Consider the following 13,352-nt stretch of genomic DNA (forward strand, 5'->3'; position numbering starts at 1 on the left):
AGAATCTTTTCAAATACTAAGTCTTATTCATGTTGCTTAGTATCGGAAGGTGCCATTGTCTGAAAATCTGAAACCAGAAGTATGAAGTGAATTTTAGCTTGAATGTCACTTGACACTACAATGAACACATCTCCTATTTAACTAGGGCTATTTGAAGCTAATATTTGAGATTAATTATCTCTTTTATGTTGAACTGAGTGAGTATTCTAATATAATTTCTGGAAATTCAGATCCTTTGGATCATAATCAATTGCCTTGCTCATGGCAGTCACTTAAAATATTTGTCTAAATTTTTTCTCAAGGTACAAGTCCCTTGCTGTAAGAATCTCTACAAGCCTGATCTGCAATGTAATTTCTTGCTTCTGAAATATAATGAGAAAAATTTGCAAGTTTTCAACAGTGCAGGCCTTTATTCATAGACAGTAGAGAAACACAGCAAACTTATGGCTATTGTCCTTATCTAAAATACATCAATATACCTTAGATACTAGTAATTGCATTGATTTTTAAATAAATCATTTCTTAATAGAGTAATATTAATTGGAAGTATATTAATATGGGACATATCTTTTGTGAAACAATGTCCATACTTGTCATGCTCATTCAAGTTCTTGTTTTCCTAAATGAAAGATCAGAGATTTTAAGTAGAGTCATGGCTCACAGTATATAATTTCATCCTTGAACAACAACAACAACAAAGCCAAATGTGTATTTCAGGCTCTAACATCAAGCTCTTCATTAAGCACAAACAAATAAGAAAAGTATCAGAGATAATAACTGCAGGAGAAATTTAGATCATTAGATTCAGATTTCCCATTTCACATAACAAAAACCCTGAAAACCTAGAGAGAGTTGTTATGTAGTAATGTCATCTCATGCATATTTCCTGTGTACATTTGCTTTAATGTTTGAACCTCTTCTGAAAGGAAAGGAAGATTGAATTCTATTCAGATTTGAATCAATGAGGAAAGTAACAACTACTAACCCTTGAGTTATGTCCTCAAGTATGTTTTATTTTGCTAGCCCTAGGCTTCCTTGTATGAATCAGTTCTTTGGCCAGTTGTCAAATTTATTGTCTGTGAAAACCAAATCTATACTCTATTGACCATATTAAAATTGGCTGTGAATCACTTTCTTTTGTTTTGTTTTGTTGCCATCTGGCACACTCTTAAGTTTTATCAGTAGAAGAGACTAAAAGGACTTCACAGAAAGAAAATTATTGTCTTCATGTGTTATAGGACACTGCTATACCCTTGGTGTCTATGGAGCCATATCTCTACAACATCGCCTGCTTGTCCAGAGCCACACACTTCAATTCACACTTCTTCTCTACCATATATCTCCTTCAGGACAAGCCCGTACATCAGCAGTCCAGGATCAACAGCCAGTGCTACTCACTGGCCACTATATAGAAACTGAACCATAGAACATGAGGGGGAAAGGGATCAAGAGGGGAAGAAGCTGGGAGAAAATGAGGGAAGAAACAACACTATTCAGAAAGAAATGTACTTATGACTTGTGTAAAGGCAACGAACCCCATAGACCCGCTTTATAATAACAATAAAATTAAGAGGAAAAAAAAAGATGAGTTCTTTTAATAAAATCTTTTCTAGTGAACATCTTTGCTTGACACATTTGGAGGATGGCATTTTAGACCTCTAGCTAAGGCTTTGTTATTTTTGACAAGGGTTCACCCTCTGTTCTATGAGGGAAAACACCACAGTTACACTGTATAATTCCATCTATTTCGCGGGTAAATTAGACACCCTCCACTAAGCACCTACTATATACCTTGCCTACACCATGCTGTACTTTTGGAGACACTCCTTTGTGACTAGAGACTCTAGTTCCTAATGCAGTTAACTATTTTTACATTAACACCTAGTCAATTAGCTGGGTCATCTCTGTCATTTTATTGGATAGATAACAATTCTCTTTTTTCTGGAACATTTTTTCTCTCAACTTTCATTCATAATCACCAATCTGAAATCAGCTTCAAATGTCACATTCTCAGCAAATAGTTATGACACCCATTGTAAGATGGATTAATAAATCCTAAGTATTGACGTCATTGTACTATGAATATCAATACCTAGAATATCTGCAGTCATGATTTCATATTTCTTGACTAGTCGATTAGCATATGTCTGTGATTCATCTTGAAGTTCTGCCAGAGAAATAGCTGTATCTCCTTTCATTGTTTTTCACTAAAATGTTTGTTCCTCAAGTCCAGATTTCATTCACAGAAGCTCTCTGTAATTATTATTGGTAAAATGAATCTGTACCTTTGCTCTAGATTTAGGCCAAATGAGGAAATTTACAAGATCATTAGTGGTATGGGGAAGTCCTCAAGCCCATTGTGGAAAATTACTGAAGATTTAATTATTAGGAACCCCAGGAGGCAGATCAAGACATGGCCAAGTCCAAGAACCACACAACACACAACCAGCCCCGGAAATGGCACAGAAATGACATCAAGAAACCAGATCACGGGGCCGGGAGTTTGGCCTAGTGGTAGAGTGCTTGCCTAGCATGCACGAATACCCGGGTTCGATTCCTCAGCACCACATACATAGAAAAAAGCTGGAAGTGGTGCTGAGGCTCAAGTGGTAGAGCTCTAGCCTTAAGAAAGTCCAAGGACAGTGCTCAGGCCATGAGCCCAAGCCCAAGACTGGCAAAAAAAAAAAAAAGAAACCAGATCACATAGATCTCTGAAGGGGGTGGACCCCAAGTTCCTGAGGAACATGCATTTTGCTAAGATGCACAACAAGAAGGGCTTTAAGAAAATGCAGGCCAACAACACCAAGGCCATGAGCACACAGGCTGAAGCTGTGAAGACCCTGGTGAAGCCCAAAATGGTGAGCAATAAACACAAGCTCCCCAAACAAGGCTACCCACAAGCTCCAGCAACTTGCCTACATCATCCACCCCAAACTGGGGAAAGGCATGTGTGCCTACATTACCAAGGCCCGCAGTCTCACCTGGCCCAAGGCCAGGGTCCAGGCTCTGGCTAAGGCCAAGGCTAAGGCACAACTTAAGGCTGCTACTCCAGCTCAGGCCCAGGTTGCAGCCCTAAGATTGCCCAGGCCCTAACTTCTTTTGCCAGTCCTGGGCCTGAGCTCAGGGCCTGAGCACTGTCCTTGGACTTTCTCAAGGCTAGAGCTCTACCACTTGAGCCTCAGCACCACTTCCGGGTTTTTTCTATGTATGTGGTACCGAGGAATCGAACCCGGGTCTTTATGCATGCTAGGGAAGCACTTTAACCACTAGGCCAAACTCCCGGCCCTCCAGGCCACACCTTCTAAGGGTGCTCAGGCTCCAGCTTTTAAGGTTTCCCAGGGCCCTGTGAAGGTCCCATAGTGAAGACCTCATTCTGCCAGGGTGAGGACGGGAGGACTGCTGTGGCTCTCTGACCACCGTCTTCCGGGGGCCCAGTGGCCACTGTCATTTCTACCAATACACCTGAGGCAGGATCTGGGAAAAAACAAACAAACAAACCAACAGGAAAACACTAAGCTAAATATCAGTTATGGTACTGTCAAATATCAATTTAAACAGAAATGAAGTTGATTGAACAGTGTGGCCAATAGAAAAGTATTCTGTGTCTAGGAGGTACTCTGTTTTGTTATGATTCCCACATCTTGTCCCTATCTCCCAGATTCTAAAAAAATAAATAAATAAAAACAGCAACAACAAACCTCTTGATCTAGTGTCTCTTACACATCTTTTACCTTCATCCCACTGCCAGTGTTTGAAATGATGTTCATTCTCCTCTATATTATTACAGAACACAGTTCTGCCTGTAAGTACATTTAATGACAATTTTTATTTGATTAGTGAAAGAATAATGACTAATCACATAATCTGTGCCTGATTATTGTAAACCAGGCAATGATTTACTCTGTGTCCTTATCCTGATTTTCTCTGATTTTCATTTTTTCCCATCTTAATGATGCTGTCTCTTGCTCTAAGACTTTATAAGAGTCTTGGTTTTTCATCTGTTCATCTTTATTCTCCTAAGAATTACCTATTAAAATTTTCATAAAGCATTTCCCTTCTAAGATGCTTTAAAGATTCAAAGGAACATGTTTAATGTTTGCTGGTTTAGGGCTTACTATTTTTCTATCGAGGAATAGCTAGTGCTTCTTACTTTTGTAACTTAATATAGTTTAGCATTTGTCATAGAATTCAAAGGATTCCATAAGCATTGGTTAAACCAATACACTCATATTCTGTAATAATAAAAAGCTCAATAATGTAACTTAGAGATGATTCTTATAGTTACATTTTGTATAATCCCATTAATTTTGTGGGTAAGTTATAGATCTTAGCCCCTTTGTAAGACCTTCAAGTTAGGCAATGTCTATGACAAGGTAGAAAGCACTTACTGTTCCCTCTGCTCTTTATGAGCCATTTGCATCCTTTCATAATCAGTTAAGGTGACAAAGCACAGTATTTATTTTGATATGTCATCAAGTGTAACTCCCTAACGACACAAGCTTGTAGAAATTGTCATCATATTTTACCATTCTTCTTTTTATTATATGTTTTGTTGTGTTTACAATATAGTAGTAGTTCCCTAGTTGCTAGCAATTGTAATTCCTGAATATCCTATATTTCATTTGATAACAATTAATTTTCTAATTAATCTTATATTTATGATTTATCTACTAATCCATAAAGCTAATATACATTATAGATATCCTTATATTTTATTGTTTACAATTTCAACTTTTTTTTTTTTGGCCAGTCCTGGGCTTGAGCTCAGGGCCTGAGCCCTGTCCTTGGACTTTTCTCAAGGCTAGAGCCCTACCACTTGAGCCTCAGCACTATTTCTGGCTTTTTTCTATGTATGTGATACCGAGGAATCGAACCCGGGTCTTCGTGCATGCTAGCCAAGCACTTTAACCACTAGGCCAAACTCCTGGCCCTACAATTTCAATTTAATATGTAAATCTAGTCATATATATTTTTCAAAATTAAAATGATAATTACATTAGATTTGTCATGATAATTATATTTTCCTATTTTTCTCTTCAAAAGTCTTAAAGTTTAACTAGTAGTTTCTAAGAAAGTCCTTAATTAACAGCTTGTACTCTATACTGCATATTTGGTACAAATGGTAGTAATTAACTTTTAAAGACAGTATCCATATTGTCATATTTCAGGAAACCCTAAAAAAGAGGACAGATAAGCTGATTAAAACAAATATTTTATTTCTTGTAGTCTTATAGGTTGCAAAGTTCTAAGGATCTGGAAGATCCCTTGTCTTTTTGTGTAGGCAACTGTCTTTTATTATATTCTAACATGCTGAAAAGACATAGGATTAGCTTTCTTCTCTAATAAGGAGACTAGGAAATGGGTTTCACCTATGACTGAATCACTTCACAAAAATACAATTACTATCACACCATATTAGAATTGCAAGTGACACATTTTTCTTGGGGAAGAAGGAGCATAAACATCCTATCTATAAGTTGTATTTCTAAGTGATAGTTGGATCTACTAGCCAGCGATTAGTTGGCAAATGGAAAGTAATGACTGGGCACATTAGAATTACTTAGGTAATTACTTAGTAATTACTTAGGTAATTACTTAGGTAATTCTAATGTTAAAACAAATAGCAAATCTAGATGTAGCTCAGTGGTAAAGAATTTGCCAAGAGTTGTAACTTCTTGGGTTTGATCCTGTTACCCAAAATAAAAAAAAATTTAAAACATTAAAAAAGGAAAAAAACAAGCAAACCAAGAATAAAAGCAAACATTAATTATAATGGTAATAATGAAAATAATAATAATACATACGCCTATCTTAATAATATTAACCTGTTCTCACATATTCCTTGTCAAGAGCACTCAACTCAGTAATTTTTATTGAAGAAATGTATATGAGTAGAATTAAATATAGCAATCTGTTATCTGAGGACTGGAAAATGAAGAATTGAGAACAATGTATATACCCAAGAGAAATCTTGCGATGCTCAGGGCAGACAGACTGTGTGCTAGGGTGTACTATGCCAAGGAAAGATTTCTTAAAGTAGCATAAGAATAGGGTCAAGTATTTGGAGCACAGTAAAGTGAATACAAACGAATAGTTTTATGCTAAAAGTATGGAAGCAAAGCACAACATCATAGATGAATAAATGAACTTTCTATATTATGGGGGTGGGGAGCCAGAAATGGTTCTTTCTACTGGAAAGAATCAAGTGCAGCTATGTGTCAGTTTGTAATTTTGGGTATAAGAGGATGGGGGTATTTTCCATTTATTTCTGCTATTCACTTTTCCTACTGCTAAGACGTAGATGAGCTCATCTGATAAAAAAATAGGAAGTGAAAAGGTTTTAAATTTAAAGCAGATACAGAAGGTTGGAAATAGTTGCATAGAGATTGGAAACGACAGCAGCTTTAAGAAATAAGTCTAAAATAGAGTGGGGACATTATCTGAAATATAGGGTAGATATTTTTAGAGCTGTATTATAAGCTTTTTCTGCTTCTTAAATGATAAAAATAAGTATACTGTGAACATATGGTTCCAAATGCATCAGTAGATGAGAATTACATATGATAGCTTTTTAAAAAGTTGAGGTAGTTGTGCAGGCCTAGGCCTGGGAGAATGTAGGATAGAAGTGAAAGACAGTTTCAGTCCCACAGAATGAAGCTGAGGAATGACACAATGTGTCACTTCATATCAAATACATGAAGTGAGAAACTGCTTGGACACTATATAACTCTGCTGATGATGTTTCTAGAAATCCAGCACTGTTATCTTCCTGAGTCCTCATCCCTTGTGAACAAGATGGAAAAGTTCATAAGGAATGACCTTTCCAGAGAATGAAAAATCAGTTTTAGGTGAGAAGCAACACTAGCATAGGTTTTTTTTTTTATTTTTCCAAACAATACCTTTATTCACGCATTACATTTTGGGATTTTTTAACCAGTCAAGAAAGCCATCTAAGTATCAAAGATCACAAACTACAGTAATGATACCACTAAAATAAAAGCCAATAGTAATAATGGATAAGGGACCCTATTATTTTCTAGGACTCTTTTCTCTCATTCTGTCATTCTTTTTTCATATATTTTTTATTGTGATTAATAGAAGGGTTACATTACATTCACCAGATGGAAGGTGCATTACTTCACATACATTGATAACCTTTCTCATGTCTTGGTCACCATTCCCCCCCTCACCCCCCACCCTCACCTTGTTTTCCCCCCTTTCCTATCCAATTTCAAATAACCAAATACTCATATGTCCAATATATCAGATAACAAAGTGAAATACTGTAACAATATGAGATAACCAAGGGACAGCAAAAGAGATGAGAGATAACATAGTACATTAAAGACAACAATCACTCATTATATGGCTTTTGTTTCAATATCCTAGAGGTCCTTTCATTTAGCATCATACTGTATGGCCTTATGTATCTAGGTTTTGCTCTATTGCAAATCTCTGCTAGAAGAGTCCAAGGTTTCTACTGATTATGGCAAATGAGGGAAACCATTGAGCCTATATTCCTTTGAGTCTGGTTTACTTCACTTAATATGATTTTTTCCAAGTCTTTCCATTTCCTTACAAATGGGGAGATGTCGTTCTTTCTAACAGAACATAGAATTCCATTGTGTATAAATATCACATCTTGTTGATCCACTCATCAACTGAGGGACATCTGGGTTGGTTCCATATCTTTCTATGGTAAATAGTGCTGCCATGAACATCATTGTGCTAGTGGAGTTAGTACGCCCTTGTTTCTGGACAATTGGATAAATGCCAAGTAGTGGAATTGTTGGGTCATAGGGGAGTTCTATGTTTAATCTTTTGAGGAACTGCTTTCCATAGTGATTGAACGAGTTTGCACTCCCACCAGCAGTGTAGTAGTGATCCCTCCTGGCCACATCCCCTCCAGCATCTGTTGTTATTAGATTTCCTGATCCTTGCCATTCTAACTGGAGTAAGGTCGAATCTTAGAGTTTTTTGATTTGCATAGAAAACAGCCGAAAGTGGTGCTGGGCTCATGTAGTAGAGCTCTAGCCTTGAGAAAGTCCGAGGACAATGCCCAGGCCCCAGTGTTCAAGCCCAGGACTGGCAAAAAATTGGATGGAATGAAGTAAAATAAAATGCTAAAATTATTTGCCATAGAAAAGATATGGAACCAATCCAGATCCCTCAGTTGATGAGTGGATCAACAAGATGTGGTATTTATACACAATGGAATTCTATGCTGCTGTCAGAAAGAATAACATCACCCTATTTGCAAGGAAATGGTAAGACTTTGAAAAAATCATATTAAGTGAAGTAAGCCAGACTCAAAGGAACATAGGCTCCATGATTTCCCTCATTTGTCATAACCAGTAAGAACCTTGGGCTCTCCTATCAGGGATTTACACTAGAGCAAAACCTAGATACATAAGGCCACATAGTATGACATTAATGAAAGGACCTCCAGGATATAGAAACAAAAGCCATATAATGAGTGATTGTTGTCTTTAATATACTATGTTTTCTCTCATCTCTTTTGCTGTCCCTTGGTTATCTCATATTGTAACAGTATTTCACCTTGTTATCTGATATATTGTATATATGCTTATTTGGTTATTTGAAATAGGATAGGGAAGGGAGGAAAACAAGATGAGGGGTGGGGGTGGGGGAATGGGGACCAAGACATGGGAAAAGCTATCAATGTTTGTGATGTAATGAACCTTCTCTCTGGTGAATATAATGTAACCCTTCTAATAATTACAACAAAAATATATAAAAATAAAATGCTAAGGCATCAAAGGTTTCTTTGATTTGTCAGAAGTGATTACTTCTCAGAGATCGGAAGCATTGAAGAATTCTCCATTTCCGTTTCCATTTGCAGGACCCCATCGCTTGTGGCTAACTGCTACCTGTGAGTCTTAGAAGTTGAGTGACGAAATGAAAAGACTTGCATTTCAAAGGAAGTTATCTTGCCAGTGCATGTGAAATAGGACCATGCTTTTTCAGCAGTCACTATTCTGTCAGGTACCAGAAAGTAAAATTTAGCTATGCCACGTGGAGTAATTTTTTATTGTAAGGAAAGTTGAATTTGAGAAGATTTAGATGCCTGTTTGATGTTCTGAGACCCAGATGACAATTCACAGAGAAGTGAAACACAAAGTCTTAGGCTCAGCAAGATATGAACAGACCCCAACCATGACTCTTAATGAGACCTTAAGAGTTACTCATTGAAATATGAAAGCCTGGGTTATAGTCTACGAGTAGTGTGTTTGAGTAGCATATACAAAACCTTGGGTTTTATTACAACACCCTAAAACAGAGGCAAATAGAATAAGCAAACAATTAAAAAAACTGATGAAGTTATGGTTAGGTATATATCAGCTTCACCTATGTAACTTGGACTAGATTGTTTATTTTCACAAGGTTTCAGGCTTGATTTCGTTTAAAAATATCAGCATTACATGTACTTGCATAGAATAAGGTACCAGTAAGGAAGAAAGCATCAGGTATCTGTAATGGGATCGTCCATCTATTGGCCACTATAATGGAAAGAGAAGCCACACAGAAGATATTATTTAGGTCTAAAACCAGTGAAAAATAGAAATTGTTTTCTTCCTCTATCTAATGTTTTACTCCTAGCAAAGGCTAAGTATAAACTTTTAGTCACTTGTAATAAAAGAAAAGAAAAAGACTTCTAGAAAAAATAATCCATTTTAAAGTAAGTGTCAGCTTCCCCACCTTGTAAAATAAATTCCCCCACGCAGGTCATCCCCTGAGAGAGGCCAACCATTTGGGAGCCACACATATTAGATTTTGCTATCAGAAAATCCCCACCTGCAAACATCTAAATCACATCAGCTATAATCTGATTTCTCTGAATTTAACAGCAACAAAAAAGCATGTTTCCACCATGTCCCTACCATGACAAATACTAATGGGAAAAATATAATAAGCACTTAGATTTAAACTCTAACTTTAACAGATTTCTTTGGGTTCAAGATCTAATGTTAAACTAGTGCATATACTTCCATAGACAAATACAACCATCACCTCAACACAACACCCCTTCTCAACCAATCTGTGTAGCATTGAAGATTCCTTTTCTTTCCAGTACTAAATGTTTGTTACCCTAAAAATCAATATATTGAAATCCTAATTCCTAATAAGAGAGGGTCCTGGAGAGGACACCTAGTAAGGATGAGATTAGAAGTGTATGAGAAGAGAAAGCTGAGAGTTTTCCCCCACTCTTTTTGCTTCCATCATAGGAAGATAGAAGAAAAGTTTCATTTGCAGAAAGGGTCCTCCCTCCACATTGTATCTGCTGTTACCTTCAATGTTTCAACCTCTACAACTGTGAAAAATGTGTTTACATTTCCAGCCACCAGTATACAAAAATTCATTGTAGATATGTAAACTGATGAATGTAACTTCTAAACCCCAATTCCCTCCAGCATAGCTTGAAAAATGTTCATACAATTATTTTAACACTTATGGAAGAACGAAGCAGTAATTCACAATAAGCTAAGAATAAGCAGTAACTTACAATAAGCTTATTCTTAATAACTCCTTTGCTTCAAAAGTTTAATGGAATAATGCATAACCTCTGGGAGTTAAATTAAGGAAAATATGTGAATCATAATAATTGAACATCTACTATATGGTTTTAAACCTATTTGAAAACAAATTAGTACATATAGCATTATTTTTCCTACCTTCCTTTGAAAACAATTGTCTAAATTCCTCCTAGCTATCACTGTCAAAATCAGGCCCTTATTTGATTCCAAAGCTTAAGGTTTTACATTATTATTTTTGTTGTAGTTTAGGGCTGGAACTCAGGCTTTATTCTTGCTTGGATTCTATGTTATTTAGACCATGACATCAAGTTCTTTTCACTGAAATGGTTTCACTTAGCATTTTATTTGAATTTACCACAGACTTCATTCAATCTTCCCATATATACCTCATTACAAGCTGACAACACAATGTGTTCCTCCATAAATGATTTTCTTTATTCATACAGTCTTACTTTTTTTACTCTCTTTGGCCTCAAACTGCAATCCCCTAAATCACTGCCTCCAAAATTGCTGAGATTATAAGCAAGAATCATCTGGCCTCCATGATGTATTATCTCATATTAGAAAAATGAGGTAATTCCTGTATACACATTTCCTGAATTTTAAGAAATGCACTTAATGTGTACAAATGCATATAAAATGGGAAAGTCAGAAAGCTCACATACCACAGTTACAATGGCCAAACTCCTGTTATCAAGATGACAGAGAATTTTGGTATTCTCATATCTAATTATAAAATGTAACTATGTTGGGGTTCAGGCAGAAGTGTGTGTATGCATAATGTTTGTGATATTTAATGATATTAGCAAGCTGCATGTGCATTACAACTCCCAATTTATTAGCACAATGTCAGATATATGAGACATATGCTCTAGCTACACAACACAAGGAAAACATCTGATAGATGCCCACCACTCGTTAACTCCAATTGTTACACACAATAAATTTTTCCAATTTTCATCATATATTCTATGTATGTCATATTTACATCACAGTGGACATAAATCTTTGTTTTAGTAAGTGTTAAAAATATTTTATGCCATATGATTGTTACATTGAATTCCCAAAAGTTTTAATGGATTTTTTATTACTAGGTTTAATAGAATAATACAGGCATGTAGAAACAGTAAAAAATACATATGATAGGGCCGGGAGTTTGGCCTAGTGGTTAAAGTGCTTGCCTAGCATGCATGAAGACCCGGGTTCGATTCCTCACTACCACATACATAGAAAAAAGCCAGAAGTGGTGCTGAGGCTCAAGTGGTAGAGCTCTAGCCTTGAGAAAGTCCAAGGACAGTGCTCAGGCCCTGAGCTTAAGCCCAGGACTGGCAATAAATAAATAAATAAATAAATAAATAAATAAATAAAATAAAATAAAAAACATATATTTAAAAAAAATACATATGATAGATCAAGGGAGGTCATGTCATAAACCTGCCACAGGAAAACAGTATTCTGCCCTTTTCACCATTTTGTGTCATCCCCCCATAACAGATTTTCTCTATTATGCTAAAAACATTTCACAAACATTAGAATACATGATCCTAAGGATGAAAGTCTTGTTCTGATTATCAAAGTATTAAATACAAGAGATACAATTCTTGGTCAAAAGGTAGTTACATTATTTTCTAGCCATTACCTGGTTCAAACAGAGCGACACGCATTTTGATATCAACTAACTGTCTTTCAAACTCGAGGCTGGCCCTTTATTACTTTTTAAGTATAGGTAGCAACATTTATAATTTGTAAAATAAAAGAACAATTGAGATGCCTCAACCAAACTGTCACATAGCATTGAAATGATTCTAAATGTTTAGATAGTTTTCTAGAGCATTATCTCTTTGCACCTCTCCCTTCTTTTTGGAAACAATGATATTCCATGGTATGATTTTCTAATTACCACCCACCATCTTATCTATGAGTGCCTCTCACACTCTCCAAACCCTACAGAGTGGGAACTTAATTGTATGCTTTCTCTTGGCTCATCAGTCTCAGGTAGTCATTCCCCATTTTCAGTGTACTTTATATCTATGGAAGTTCTTACCTTACTGGTTTACTTTTGCCTATGTGTCTTCATTCAGGTCCTTTTGAAAGAAGTAGAGCATCTACAGATGATTCACCTGAAACAGCATGATGGAAAGGCTCCATCTCTCTAGCAACCTCTGTTGCCCCTCGCCCTTGTTCTCCTTTCCTTTATAGATTTCTCCCCCTACCCTGACAAAATCAGTTGCTTTTCTCGCCAATACCTGACCCAAAATCTGTGGTGACTTCCACTGAGATTTATTTAGCCAGATTTTCTTTGAAACAGCAACTGAATTGGCTCAATAAAATATAGCTTGTCTTAGTAAAGCTCTTTAGAGCTTTGAATATTTGTATTCAATATACATTAGTGTCATTACAGCATTAATAATCTGTGTCTAAAGACCAATAAAAAGACCCATACTTTCTATTTAATAGAAAAGTAAACTCATAACCCACTATTTTCATGTAACTTAGGCTTTTTAAAGTACCAGATAGAAAAAGGAGAGAATTCATATGCAAAATGTGGTCAAGTATCAATGGAAATGTTTTCTGTACTGAAATAATTTGAGATTTTCCCTGAGATATCAGGTTTTCCATATTCCTTGATCCAAGAAAATACTTCATATCCACTTCTCAATGCTGTACTATGAGCATTTTCTTAAAAAGAAATCAGTTGATTTCCCTGAAGTTGGAGACAGCCAAATTACAATTAACTTTCTTATAAATCCAATTATGCTGTCATTTGTATTTCATGAAACAGTGTAGCTTCCATTA

At 36.1% G+C, this 13,352-nt stretch overlaps 1 pseudogene; it reads left to right on the plus strand.

The window, feature by feature from the left end:
* Positions 1–2,413: 2,413 nt before the first annotated feature.
* Positions 2,414–3,360, plus strand: LOC150069585 (large ribosomal subunit protein eL29-like; annotated as a pseudogene).
* Positions 3,361–13,352: the final 9,992 nt, after the last annotated feature.

Source organism: Megascapheus bottae, chromosome 1, assembly GCF_031878675.1.
Source record: "Megascapheus bottae isolate mThoBot1 chromosome 1, mThoBot2.hap1, whole genome shotgun sequence".
In the NCBI taxonomy this organism is placed as follows: domain Eukaryota; kingdom Metazoa; phylum Chordata; class Mammalia; order Rodentia; family Geomyidae; genus Megascapheus; species Megascapheus bottae.